This window comes from Mchenga conophoros, linkage group LG1 (genome assembly GCF_057382185.1).
Source record: "Mchenga conophoros isolate Kocher_MC1m ecotype Shallow Benthic linkage group LG1, M_conophoros_male_GT1.1, whole genome shotgun sequence".
NCBI lineage: Eukaryota > Metazoa > Chordata > Actinopteri > Cichliformes > Cichlidae > Mchenga > Mchenga conophoros.
The window spans coordinates 8,900,649-8,914,232 of record NC_140526.1 but is presented as its reverse complement, the minus strand read 5'-3'; the positions used below and the strand labels follow the sequence as shown (position 1 = coordinate 8,914,232).

The following is a 13,584-nucleotide window of genomic DNA, read 5'->3' as shown; positions in this document are numbered from 1 at the left end:
ACCATTTGCACTAGTATAAAAATTCCATCCACTGTGCAGTTATAATTACAGCTCCATTATCACAGTTCAGGTGCTCTCGCTATTAAGCCTCAGTGTTATGTGCAGCTCTTAATGTAGGACTGCAAAGTTTTGTTCCAGCCCTTAGTTTAAATAAAAGCTTTGCATTGTTTGCTTCTGTGCTACCGATGTATGCTCCTCAGGGCTAATTGCCCTCATCTTTCAGTATGCCTGTGAACATTACTAACTCAAGGATGTGCTGCTTGACACTTAAGCTGTTTGCAGATGGGTAATAAAGTGTGCTAAGCACATTTGAGCCATGCCTTTTAAATGTTCCGCTCAGTGCCAGGGGAACTATAAAACCGCATCACTGCTCATGTGAGACACAGAAATCATAGCTTAGTCTTTCCATCAGATTAGTTTTTTTCCCAGAAGTAAGATATAATGTATTAGAGCATACACTATGGATGAATAAATGGTTTGTTAGGTTAGTAAGGCTGATAGATTGATAGAAGGATTTGCACAGTAAAATGGAAAATAGGTTAAAAGCTGTTTCCAGAAGAAAAGTGAATAAAGCATTAAGTAGAAAAAGTTGTGCAAACAGACGCTAGAAAACGTTCAGAGGACAAATACCACCTACTTCTTTTTGGACTATTAAGAATACGAGCATTAAGAGAAGCAAATAATATCAGTCACCCCAAAAACACACCGCAAAGAGCAAGAGCACCAGTATACTCAGATGCCAATACACCTACACTATATTTCCAAAAAGTATTCCCTAACACATCCAAATCATTGAATTTTAATCACTTCCATGGCTGCATCACCAAGCACAATGCAAAGCACCGGATGCACTGGTGTGCACCCCGCTACTGGACTCTAGAGCAGTGGGGACGTGTTCTCTGGAGTGACAAATCACACATGTTCGTGTGGCATTGCGATGGACAAGTATGGGTTTCTAATCATTTCATCATGACTCGCACCACTCCACAAAGCAAGGTCAATAAAGACATGGATGAAACAGTTTTTTGTAGAACTTGACTCGACTGCACAGAGTCCTGACTTCAACCCACCAGAGCAAAGACTGTGAGCCAGCCTTCTCAGTCAACATCAGTATCTGACCTTACTAATGCACTTTTGGAAGAATGGTCAAAAGTTCCCATAAACACACTCAGAAGAGTTGAAGGCAGACAAGTGAATACTTTTGGCAATACTTATAAAACCACTACTTTTGACCCACATATCCTAATTCTGTTACTGTCACTTTCATGTGGATGACAATTACACGACTCTAGTGTACTAGAATTAAAAAAACAAGCAAACAAAATAAACACTTTCTGTTTAAAGATAATGTTTAACTTTTTGTACTTATACATGTCCAGCTACTCAAAAATAACAAAAAAACTTAAAATTATATTCCAAACACGAGTTGAAGTTTCACGAGGTTAAGTCTTTCTAACACAACTAAAATTTAGATTTTTTTTTAGTATTTTCCTTGTTTTAAATTCATGTCCACCTATCAGGAATATATTTTATGGTCTGGTTCTCACTGAGGTTGCTTGATAGTGTAATGCTGGGCTTACACTGTGCGATTTTTGGCCCATTTTGAGCCGTTTTTTTCAGGCGTGCGACCGTTTTGGCGATCGGCCCGATTTTGGCCTTCATCGTGCGTCGTGCATCGTGTAGTATACGTGGGGTAACGAGACGCGATTAACACCTCACGACCAGCTCCCGATCATCAATTGCTTGGTCGCGAGGATTTGTGAGGGTGTCACCGCAGTTTGTCACACTGCGCACGCGCAAACACAAATGTCAGCGAAAAAGACGGCGCAGCACGGCAGTGCAGCGTGTGATCTGGACACAAGCGATGGAGGCACAACTTGTAGAACTTTGGAAAGCTCATCCGAGCCTTTTCGATGTGGCCTCACAAAATTATCACGACACAACAACCGTGAAAATAGTTGGATCTACACTGCTGCTCAATCACAGCTGCCTGATCAATGTTTTTCATTAGCAATTTAGCAAAGTTGATGGTGGTGGTGTGTCTGTGTGAGTGAAAGACAGAGAGAGAGAGCGACAGAATTTCTGTTATAACCTTCATTTTATGGAGGCACAGTGTGAGCACTCAGGTCGCATCAGAGCATCGGGCCGTATAGTGTGAGACCCTGCATCGTGACCTATGAAATTCTAACCCCTGCGAGTCAATCGTACAGTTTGAGCAGGAGCTGAATCGCGCGACTGAAAAAATCGCACAGTGTCTGCCCAGCATAAGGTTAATTTTGTGCAGCTGTATATGAATGGATTTTTAATCACAGTGTGATTGTCTTTTCCAATGTGTAGTTCATAAAACACACAGTTTCATGAACGACACATTTGTTGCCAGATACCAATGCCAGTGTTGCCCATGGCATTTGGCAACAAACCTAATCAAAAGTTATGCTTCACACTCCCTTTTGTCAGGAACAAAGTCACATAACAAGCCTGTGAGTAAACAAGGTGCTTAGAAACTAGAAGATGCCCAAATAGGTTGTGAAGGCCAACAGAATAAAGTTGATCTTATTTGTTGTTATCAAATTTTGAGAAGAAACAATACAAGGTTACCTGATTGCGTTTAATTTTTTTTTTAATCTAATCCCGTTTTTCTCCCTCTTTTTCTTTTTTGTGACCAGGAGGACACTGCTTTCACATGAATGGGAGGTGAGGTGACCTTTTATTTCATGGAATTACATACCACTGTAATGTGCCCTTCATCTTCTTGCATTTTTCTTTTTTGTTTGTATTTTTGTTTTCATTTTTACATAACAGTAAATAAATCTAATTTATGGTAAACTAAGCTGAAATAAAGGGGGGGGGGGGGGGGGGGGGGGAGATATAATAGAAGAAAAGAGACAAAATCAGGAGGGATTCCAGATGTGTGTGATCTCATAACCAGGGTCAGATACAATCTACTGTAGAGATCAAACTTACCATACTAATTGTACTGTACTGTACTCTTTCTTCATCAGTATGTCACAAAGTACAGTGGGGCAAAAAAGTATTTAGTCAGCCACCGATTGTACAAGTTCCCCCACTTAAAATGATGACAGAGGTCAGTAATTTGCACCAGAGGTACACTTCAACTGTGAGAGACAGAATGTGAAAAAAAAATCCATGAATTCACATGGTAGGATTTGTAAAGAATTTATTCGTAAATTAGGGTGGAAAATAAGTATTTGGTCACCTCAAACAAGGAAAATCTCTGGCTCTCACAGACCTGTAACGTCTTCTGTAAGAAGCTTTTCTGTCCCCCACTCGTTACCTGTATGAATGGCACCTGTTTGAACTCATCATCTGTATAAAAGACACCTGTCCACAGCCTCAAACAGTCAGACTCCAAACTCCGCCATGGCCAAGACCAAGGAGCTTTCGAAGGACACCAGGAAAAGTATTGTAGACCTGCACCAGACTGGGAAGAGTGAATCTAAAATAGGCAAGCAGCTTGGTGTGAAAAAATCAACTGTGGGAGCAATCATCAGAAAATGGAAGACATACAAGACCACTGATAATCTCCCTCGATCTGGGGCTCCACGCAAGATCTCATCCCGTGGGGTCAAAATGATCATGAGAACGGTGAGCAAAGATCCCAGAACCACACGGGGGGACCTGGTGAATGACCTGCAGAGAGCTGGGACCAAAGTAACAAAGGTCACCATCAGTAACACACTACAACGGCAGGGAATCAAATCCCGCAGTGCCAGACGTGTTCCGCTGCTGAAGCCAGTGCATGTCCAGGCCCGTCTGAAGTTTGCCAGAGAGCACATGGATGATGCAGCAGAGGATTGGGAGAATGCCATGTGGTCAGATGAAACCAAAGTAGAACTTTTTGGTATGAACTCAACTCGTCGTGTTTGGAGGAAGAAGAATACTGAGTTGCATCCCAAGAACACCATACCTACTGTGAAGCATGGGGGTGGAAACATCATGCTATGGGGCTGTTTTTCTGCCAAGGGGACAGGACGACTGATCCGTGTTAAGGACAGAATGAATGGGGCCATGTATCGTGGGATTTTGAGCCAAAACCTCCTTCCATCAGTGAGAACTTTGAAGATGAAACGAGGCTGGGTCTTCCAACATGACAATGATCCAAAACACACCGCCCAGGCAACAAAGGAGTGGCTCCGTAAGAAGCATTTGAAAGTCCTGGAGTGGCCTAGCCAGTCTCCAGACCTCAACCCCATAGAAAATCTGTGGCGGGAGTTGAAAGTCCGTGTTGCTCGGCGACAGCCCCAAAACATCACTGCTCTCGAGAAGATCTGCATGGAGGAATGGGCCAAAATACCAGCTACTGTGTGTGCAAACCTGCACTGTAAACCCCAACAGTCTACCTGACTTATAAAGTTTGTGGATATAACAATTAAAATTCCTCACAAAGTTGAAACAACTTAAAACTTTTCTGTTCGGTTAACGATTCAAACAGTTATAATTGTACATGGCTTAGAAGTTAAGAGTAAATACTGCTTTCTTAATTATGATTTTTGAGTAAATGTTTTTTTCCGAGCTCCGCATGTGGACGTCATGACGTCATGACGTCTTCTCTCTAACCTGAACGACGTTGACAGAAAATTCTGTTCAATATGGCTGCCCTTCTCGAGCGAATGGAGAACACATTTGGAGAAACTTGTAAGTAAAACGGAACCTTCGTTATGTTTATTTTTTCCGTAAAAAAGCAAGTATATTAATATGTTGCAGCCAATAACTTGTTTTCGAATGCGCTGTTGTGTTAAAAAGCACAGACCCAGGTGGTGAATAGTTGTTCGCGGTTGTTCGCGCTCTTTTTCAAACATAGATTATGTCGTCAGTTTTACAGTTTTAACCGATTAAAACACAGTTTTACGAAGAATCACACATAAAGAAAGGGTCTTAGTGATATTTTAACGACCCCTTGCCAACGCAAGAAAGTTGGCGTTTTTACAACAGCAGCCTCATTGTTCGGCAGGTTTTGTTTTTTTTTCTTCTCATTAGCATCATTCAAAAGTGACTTAGCTAGCAGTGGCAACTTCTATCTAAAACAATTGAAATATAGCAAGGTGTTGTATATTTAGTGTGCTGATAAGGTTTTCAATATTTTTATTTTTTCTTCCAAGGCTGAAGGCCAAAGACAAAAAGACAGAAGAAAAAAAAATTCAGACTGCAATTAATTTCAGGTGGAGACAGTAAACACAGGTGAGTTGAAAGATCTATTGAAGAAACCATTCATTAAGTCCCTTAAGGTGAAGATTTCATATATTGATAATGATAAAATTAACACAAATTAAAAGTTTCACTGATAAACACACAATTTTTCCTTGCTTTGAACCCCATGTTCTATATAAATCACAGCTCTGATCTGGAGAACACTATTTTAAAATACTGTGTAGGGTTTTTGTCAAATGATTAAGAAACATACTCTCTGTCACAAGAGACAGAAAGGTTGTATCTTAAAAGAAAAGTCTCCAAAATTTAGTAGAGTCTGATGTCATGCAGTTTCATAAACATGTATTCTCCCCAAAGAATGACACCTGAAAACTTTGCGTTAAATGAACTTTTCTTTTCCCTTTTTAGGAGGCGCCTGATATCAACGTGAAACGCACTGCAGTACTTCGTGCCCTTCCTGTATACCTGCGGGAGGAGGACCCAGAATTCTTTTAGACATGTAATGTAAGTGTATTTTTGCATTACTTAAATTCTGCCAGTAAGATAAAATGCTATGGATTTTTTTAAATACAATTTAATACCCTAGCAGCTACCAAATTGTACAAACAAAATACCCTCTCTGTAGAAAACCCACACACACACAGGTCAGGAGCAGGGCACAGGCGTATCACAGCACTATGGCTATGCTGCAGGTGGCCCAAAAACCAGGCTGAAGTCAAGATTTAGTTTCTTTTTGAGATAAAGTCATGAAATAAAAAATTACTTTTTTTTTTAGAAAAATAATAAAAATACAAATTATGTAATGCAAGAAGCTAACACATTAATGTACATTTTTCAAAAAAAGTAGAGTACCCTAACTCGTTACAAAGTAACCCACTACACTGCTGAATGTTTTGCTAGATTACAGGTCATGTTTGTCACATTCTCTCAAACCAACCTTACTTATTTAATTGGGGCGATCGTGGCTCAAGAGTTGGGAGTTCGCCTTGTAATCAGAAGGTTGCCGGTTCGAGCCCTGGCTCCGACAGTCTCGGTCGTTGTGTCCTTGGGCAAGACACTTCACCCGTTGCCTACTGGTGGTGGTCAGAGGGCCCGGTGGCGCCAGTGTCCGGCAGCCTCGCCTCTGTCAGTGCGCCCCAGGGTGGCTGTGGCTACAATGTAGCTGCCATCACCAGTGTGTGAATGGGTGTGAATGTCCGGATGACTGAATGTGTAAAGCGCTATACAAATACAGGCCATTTACCATTGATACTGTGTCTATTCCAGGCGGACGCATTGGATGAGTCGACCCTCATTGACACTCCAGTTGCCCTTCTCACAGTGGTTACCAACGGCGCTTCCCAGTCCAGTCCATTTTACTTCCTCAAGCATGGCTGTTTTGGTGAAAGGCGACTAGGTGATGCGTGATATTCCCAGATTTGCAAATGCATTTGCTTTATTGTTTGGCTTGATCTATGCTCTGCATTTAGACTACCCCAGGAAGCTGGTTCACACATTTGCCTTAGTCCAAAATATCTTCATGGGGCTTGATGACGGCAAACCCCTGAAACCCCTGCCTACATGCTCTTAAGGAATATAAGGCAATGTTTGTTAGGACACGCACTCTGTTACTGAGCACTTTGTTTGAAGCACTTTAAGTTTACTACAGGCTTTGGGTGGATTTAACTCCATCAGTTTACCTAATTTTCCTATACTTGACTGCCTTATCTGGTTATTTGGAAGCTGATCATCTTTGTACCCATTTTAAAAAATTGTTTTTCATTTCTATTTAAAAAAAAAGTGATTAGTATTTGACTTTTTGTTTTGCATTTTTGTGTATTTTGAGAAAGATGCAATTAGGACTGATGTCGTCCTTTGTGAGTTTATAAAAAGATAAATGTTCTACACAGAATTTATAATGCTCACTTTATGGTGCCGATGTCCATGTTAGTTGTTTTATAAAAACATGTGTGGTGTTTTTAAATTTTCATGAAAAAATGTTAAATAAACAAAATGTAAAGTAACTGAATTTCCGTACTTTTTTTTTTTTTTTAGTAGTCTACACTCACAACATAAATATCTTTTAATTAATAATCAGATAATTTGAGTTTAGGTTGTAATATAATTGCATTGTGTTGCATCAAAATAATAAACTACAAGAAACACAAAAATATTGAAATTAAAGTATACAGTCTTTGAGTAAAGCTCAATTAATAAAATATAAAATATAATTTAAAATTTTTAGGTTAACAATAAATACAAATTTTGAGTACCCCATACTTAGAAGATATGAGTTTTTGTACTTAAATCTTTTGAGGTAATCAGTTTCCACAAAAGTTTTAAGTTCAGTCAACTTGTTCGGGTTTACAGTGTGGTAAAGACCTATAGTAAACGTTTGACCTCTGTTATTGCCAACAAAGGTTATGTTACAAAGTATTGAGTTGTATTTTTGTTATTGACCAAATACTTATTTTCCACCCTAATTTACGAATAAATTCTTTACAAATCCTACCATGTGGATTCATGGATTTATTTTTCACATTCTGTCTCTCACAGTTGAAGTGTACCTCTGGTGCAAATTACTGACCTCTGTCATCATTTTAGGTGGGGGAACTTGCACAATCGGTGGCTGACTAAATACTTTTTTGCCCCACTGTATTTACTATGGCATTGTCTGAGCCAATAGCTATGTCATCTCAGTTATCAGAGAAGCAACCCATAATTTGTGACACTGACATCAGATTACAGTTAGGCTATTATTGCATTTATTATTGAAAATACTTATGGAAATGGTGATCAGAAACATACCTCAGTTGCTGATGATGGCAGGCAGCATTTATTTTGGGATTGAAACAGAAAGCTGCAATTGTGGAGGTCAATTTATAACAAACACAAAGTTGTCATAGCAGAAAAACCAGTGATTTTCAATTCAGTGCTGCATATATCTATATGTATATGTAATATATGCAATTTAACAATAACTAACAGATTTTGATTTAGGTTACATGACAATGTCAGGACCTCTTGGGCCCTCTTGTAGGTACAGGATAGCATAATATATAATTATTATGGGGGTTTTTTGTTAGTGTGCACAATTGTCAAAAGTGTCAAAAGTGCACCTATTATTCAGTGTCCACAGATTAATGAATCCTTAGTGATGAGTGAAAGTCCAAACAACATTTCTAAAAGCAGAAAGGTTTACAACAAGCTACTCAATTTGAGGAGATATTTTTTAGTAATGCCATAAATTGCAGGTCCTGTGGGTGGGTCAGAATGGTTTATGGGTTCAGGTGTACTGGGTTAAAAAATTGACAAAGCTGAAGTCCAACTATGATAAAAACTCTACATAAACTGTCAAGCACTCACAATACACATCTACACAGGACGGTGCAGGTCTTCTTATGAGCTGTCAGTCAATACTTGTAGAAAATATATCAAAAATAATTCATATGTATTGTATCAGATGTCCCTCTGCTTTGAGCTGCATACAGCAATTATTACCAGTGCAATTTTGGCACTGTCCATGGTGCTGAAGTTGCACTGCTGCCTTTATACTTTGAGCTTGCATTACTATTGTAGTCAAATATTAGAACACTCATTTAATAATGTTGTTCAACATTATTAAAGTAGCTACTCTGAGAAACCTAATGTTTGTTCAAAAAATTGTTTGCTAATAGATGAGCTAGCTTTATAACAAAATGTCTCGGGGGTGCCATGAGTGCAGCATTTACTATATATATATATATATATATATATATATATATATATATATATATATATATATATATATATATATATATATATACAGTGTTGGGAAGGTTACTTTTAAAATGTATTCCATTACAGAATACAGATTACATGCCCCAAAATGTATTCTGTAACGTATTCCGTTACGTTACTCAATGACAGTAACGTATTCTGAATACTTTGGATTACTTAATATATTATCATGCTTTTTACAACAACGTGAATGTACTATTGCTGTGTGATTTATTACTATTACTGAAAGTCCGCGACTCCGAACTGTAGTAAAGGGACCTCTGACTAATGCGGCGGGGTCCCTGTCGGCTTGTAGCCGAAAACTAGCTTTACTTTGTTGTGTGGGTCAACTTTTCTTGCGAGAGCCAGAGAGAGGCGTTGAAAGGCTGCTCCAACGGAACTTATTGTTTCGGAGGAAAACACGAACACGGTGTACAGTCGAGTCTTAATAGCGTACTTACAACTGGGCTCGTCAGGCACTCTTCTTGGCTGAAGTGGTTATTATTATATTTACATGCTTCCAGCTCCCGTTTTTCCTCGATGACAACTCGTACCTTTCCACTCGCCTTTTTCTCCCTCCTCGCGCTCACAGACCCATAACGTGTATGGCAGTCCATTCTCCCTGCAACACGGACTACACTGGCCATGATGCTACATTCTTTAGAGCTATGCTTGTAGCATTCTGCCTGTTAGCTTAGCACAAATACAACGAAAAGGCGCTCTCTCACCCAGGAAACACACAGTCGCAGAGAGAGAGAGCGCGTCGCCCTGTAACCATGGCAACGATAACGCTGCCGCCTGGAACAACAGAACGTAGCTGTCAAACAAAACCCAAACAGTCCTGACCCGCGACAAGATGAAACAGGAAAGTACCGCAGTGTAATCCATTTATTTCAACAAAGTAACTGTATTCTGAATACCACCTTTTTAAACGGTAACTGTAACGGAATACAGTTACTCGGATTTTGTATTTTAAATACGTAACGGCGGTACATGTATTCCGTTACTCCCCAACACTGTATATATATATATATATATATATATATATATATATATATATATATATATATATATATATATATATATATATACCACCGGCAGATAGAGGAGGTGGCTGATATCCAGAAATCCTACCAGTGGCTGGACAAAGCTGGACTGAAAGACAGCACAGAGGCACTAATCATGGCAGCACAAGAACAAGCTCTGAGTACAAGATCCATAGAGGCTGGGGTCTATCACACCAGGCAAGACCCCAGGTGCAGGCTGTGTAAAGATGCCCCAGAGACAATCCAGCACATAACAGCAGGGTGCAAGATGCTAGCAGGCAAGGCATACATGGAACGCCATAACCAAGTGGCCGGCATAGTGTACAGGAACATCTGTGCCGAGTATAACCTGGAAGTCCCGAGGTCAAAATGGGAGATGCCCCCAAGGGTGGTGGAGAATGACCGAGCTAAGATCCTGTGGGACTTCCAGATACAGACGGACAAAATGGTGGTGGCTAACCAACCGGACATAGTGGTGGTAGACAACCAGAAGAAGACGGCCGTAGTGATCGATGTAGCGGTTCCGAATGACAGCAATATCAGGAAGAAGGAACACGAGAAGCTGGAGAAATACCAAGGGCTCAGAGAAGAGCTCGAGAGGATGTGGAGGGTGAAGGTAACGGTGGTCCCCCTGGTAATCGGAGCACTAGGTGCAGTGACTCCCAAGCTAGGCGAGTGGCTCCAGCAGATCCCGGGAATAACATCGGAGATCTCTGTCCAGAAGAGCACAGTCCTGGGAACAGCTAAGATACTGCGCAGGACCCTCAAGCTCCCAGGCCTCTGGTAGAGGACCCGAGCTTGAAGGATAAACCGCCCGCAGGGGCGTGCTGGGTGTTTTTTTTGTTTGTTTTTTTTATGTGTGTGTGGGGGGGAGGGGGTAACCTGAGAATAAAGCGGGTAATTAATGAGACATCTAACTTAAAGTGGCCCTGCTCACAGTGTATTTCAACACGGGCTGTGTATTTTGAGAAACATGGGGAAATCTTGTCTGAATGCTAAAGTCTGTTGCATGAAAATGTCAAAGTTTAGCCAGAGAAGGAAGATAACAGGATAATAGGATAAAATGATATTGTATTAATAGAAATATCACTGCTATAATTTCCTGCAGATTTGGTCACAGATCAATTGCATAACCATGCAGAGTGTAAGACAACACAGAGAGAGTGCAGGTACTAAAAAATCACTGACCAATATAATATTGTACTAAAACTATATTTGTATTTGGTTGTGAGACAAGTGCACCAGGATTGTAGATAAAGTCGGAAAAAATGCAAGAATATTCAGTAACTTTAGTTTTATATGATTTGCCGTATAACATATATATTTCTAAAATCACTTCACAGTTAATTTCAGTTAATCTCTACAGTTGTAAAGAGAGATCTGTTGTGTTTTTTACAACAGTTTATCAAAGAAAACAGTCATCCATTGTTTCACTGGGAAAGGATGGTTTGTGGTGCTGGCTCTCTGTACTACCCAGATGTGACGAGTAAGGGGTGAATCTGACCGAGTAACCAAGGGCTCATATTGTATGACACATATGGCAAACCATACGTGCTAAGTGTACTCCTTTTTAGAATAACAGCAAAGTGTTTACTTTCATCATAGGTGAAGATAAGATAAGATAAGATAAGATAAGATAACCTTTATTAGTCCCACACGTGGGAAATTTGTTTTGTCACAGCAGGAAGTGGACAGTGCAAAAGTTATGAGGCAAAAATTAGAATACAATAAGAATAAATACAGTACACAACTGTACAGAATAGAATAAAATAAAATACTATATACAGTAGAATAAAATAAAATAAATATACAATAAGATAAAAATAGAATACAAATACAAATACTATATACAACTGAGTAAAAATACAACGATGACAGAAAGGATTATTGCACTTAGTATTATTGCATATGTATGGATGTGTGTGCTTGATCAGTTAAAGTCTTTATTATGGAGTCTGACAGCAGTGGGGAGGAAAGACCTGCGAAATCTCTCCGTCCCACACCGTGGGTGCCGCAGTCTCCCACTGAAGGGAGCTTATTAGCATAGAATTCAAGTGAACTTAGGTTTGTTTGTTTTTTACCTGCGACCTCACCTGCATTTTGGGTTTCATCTTCATGTTACTATGCTAAATCAAGATGTTGTGCATGGTAAGCATTAATCTAAACAGTAGCATGTTTGTCATTGTGAGCATATTATCAAGTCAACCTTGGCACATGGCTCAAAGCAGAGCTATGCCAAAGTACAGCTTGCACTGGCTTGTTCTCATAAAGACAGCCTTACATTCAAACCCCTATGTAGAACCATTACCTGACTATTTTTCAGTGTGGTTTGCCATAGAAACTATGTAAAGACTGATTTTACTGAAAATAGTAAAGAGTAAGGGACCTATTTTAATCAGTTGCTTTTCCCCTTTCCCATGTGTTACATAATCTAAAACAGTCTATTGGACCATATAGTAAAAGATATGTCCTGGAAAGGCTTGTGCACTTAAGATTAATTCATGTATATATTTATATTTTAAAGGGCTAGAATTAATAATATAGTAGAATCTAACAAAGAAATGTGCATTCAAAGTTTGTGTATTAATTTCATGGACATCCTTTTTCTGCAAATAGCGATCTAACCCTCTGTGTATCTCACCTATTTTGACCGATGACTAACTGTAACCCCGTCTGTCAAACACTTAAGATCTTTTTGCATTATAATCCAAAAATTAATCTAAACCATGACACATCAGCTAATTGTGTTGGCACAGCAACAGATAAATAGATGATATTTGAAGGAAAGCCTAATTTTATGACAGCTTTGATGTCAGAACTCCACTGGAAAGAATTCACATTCTCGAGCCACTAATTCTGTTACACAGAAACAAAGAGCACACCCAGCGAGAATGCCACTGACATGAAGAAAAAATACTTTTGGATTTTTTTTGTTAAGATTGTGACTTCACATGTAGTCCAGTGTACTGTATAATGGGTCAAATACTTCAAGCCTTAGTAAGTAAAAGAAAATTGAAGTGATCTTTTAAAACAATGTAAGTTAAATGAATACCGGTTTAATACCAAATTTGTTCGTCTAACAAAAAGAGACATCAAAAAATAAAATGAATCACCAATAGAGCAATCCTCAATAGAGCACTTCAGCTTCCAGGGCCCTCTTTTATAGAGCCAGCTCCCATTTTGGATTCGAAAAACAGACATCCTCTCTATTTTTAAGATTAGGTTTAAAACTTTTTTGATAAAGCAGATAGAAAGTAATGGATTAGGTGACCGTGAATCCTCCCCTAGTTACACTACAAAAGGTCTAGGCTGCTGGCAACTTGCTGTGTTCCTTCTTCACTCACCTTTTTTAATGTTTTTTTTTCACTCACTATGTGTTTATACACCACTCTGCATTTGATTATTTGTTATTATTAATCTCTGGTCTCTACCACAGTATGTCTTTGTTTGGTCTTCTTCTTCTTCCCCTCACCCTCAACCTGTCGTGGGTAGATGGCCACCCCTCTGTGTGTGTGTGTGTGTGTGTGTGTGTGTGTGTGTGCACTGAAAAAAGGCCATGTTGGATTTACTTGATTCAATAGTGGACATTGGTTGCACACAAATATTTTTGCTTTGGCAGAAACTTAAACAA

General features: G+C 39.3%; 1 long non-coding RNA gene across 1 annotated transcript; it reads left to right on the top strand.

The window, feature by feature from the left end:
- The first annotated feature begins 4,592 nt into the window (after nucleotides 1–4,592).
- Nucleotides 4,593–6,801, top strand: LOC146582883 (uncharacterized). The gene is made up of 3 exons (XR_014893080.1): nucleotides 4,593–5,199; nucleotides 5,578–5,673; nucleotides 6,436–6,801. It is a non-coding gene; the product is annotated as an uncharacterized LOC146582883 (long non-coding RNA).
- Nucleotides 6,802–13,584: the final 6,783 nt, after the last annotated feature.